Here is a 1,411-nt window from a genome sequence, read left to right as displayed (position 1 = left end):
TCAGCAAATCAACAACTGGCTCGTTGGTCTAGGGGTATGATTCTCGCTTAGGGTGCGAGAGGTCCCGGGTTCAAATCCCGGACGAGCCCAATTTTTTTCATATAATCAGAGAAATGATGTTTTCCCGCGTTTTCCGCGCTAATGATGGTGGGCGTCTAACTTTTTTCCGTTGTATTAATACGAGCTATGGGAAGAAAACGCCGGTGAAAAGACTTGTTGATATTTGTCCATAAAATCAGAATGGGGAAGTACGATTCACTAACATGTTTTCCGACAAAAGTTAGCATGTGTCTTCGTACTAAAAGCCATTGTATTTCTTTGAACAATCCTATTCTAGAACACTTTACCTCACAATCCTCCCAGAGGAATTGGTATTGAAGGCATTTAATTTCACCAAACCTTAGGATGTCTCTTTTTTAATGTTCTGATAATATATTACTTACATACTTATTTTTAAGCTCCTTATCGAAAGTAGGTGGTTGACGATAAAAATTGAGAAAAAGTAAGAGAGGGTCAGTTGGAGTTCAAGCTGACTTCGACCTGAACGAGAAACCTAAAAATTTTCCAAAAATGCCCTCATTATTGACATAACAATTCGGGCCGATATTCTCTTCACCCTTCCCTCAATGACGCTCACTTCTTCCAAATACTATGACGCACTTCCAATACGCTCACAAATTAGCCTGAGCCATCACAGATCAATTTACCTCGATCCCCTCTAATAGAATACATGAAAATGTGTACAAAATTAATAATACCTGATGCCTCGAGAGCATTAAAAAATTTGTCAAAATAATTATTTCTAAAACCAATCAATTAGCCATGGTACTCTTAGAAATGGTAATCATTCAAGAAAATGTACTGGTAGGCTGGTATTTGAAGGAGGCAATCGACAGCTGAAGTCATTTGCGCCATGAGGGAAGAGTATGGAAAGAAGAGAAACCCGGCGTCGGAATTTGCCCTAAACGAAAGGCGCCGAAGGGAACACGGCTTAACGTCCCATCCGACGGACGGAGTATTGAGCTTGTATTGTCACCACGCAACACTCAAGTAGGGATCGGACAGTCTGTTAACATTTACCGCACCGCTGGGATTTGAACTTTTGTACTCAGTCAGCATCTTTATCCTTACGTTGCGGATAGAAATCTCGGTTACAATGGACCGCCTCACCGGGTTTAAAACCCAAGGTCGTATTATCTAGACAGTTATCGTAAGAGACCTTTTTTTCATTCTTTCTTTTTTCCTTTCCTCACGTCTTTATTGCGAACTCTCCGAAAATTCTCCGCCACCAACAGGATTTGAACCCGAGTTCAAAGGGGTGGAAAGCCAACACACTATCCACACCAACCCGACCCCCAAGAAAATTCATCAATTAGAAGAATATCACTGTGATAAAACCTCAAACGACGGT

General features: G+C 41.1%; 1 non-coding gene across 1 annotated transcript; it reads left to right on the top strand.

Annotated features, from left to right (window-relative positions):
* The first annotated feature begins 17 nt into the window (after positions 1 to 17).
* On the top strand, positions 18 to 89 carry Trnap-agg. The gene has a single exon. It is a non-coding gene; the product is annotated as a tRNA-Pro (tRNA).
* The last annotated feature ends 1,322 nt before the right edge of the window (positions 90 to 1,411 follow it).

This window comes from Ischnura elegans, chromosome 5, assembly GCF_921293095.1.
Source record: "Ischnura elegans chromosome 5, ioIscEleg1.1, whole genome shotgun sequence".
NCBI lineage: Eukaryota > Metazoa > Arthropoda > Insecta > Odonata > Coenagrionidae > Ischnura > Ischnura elegans.
The sequence above is the reverse complement of the archived record's forward strand: the minus strand, read 5'-3'. Positions and strand labels throughout refer to the sequence as shown.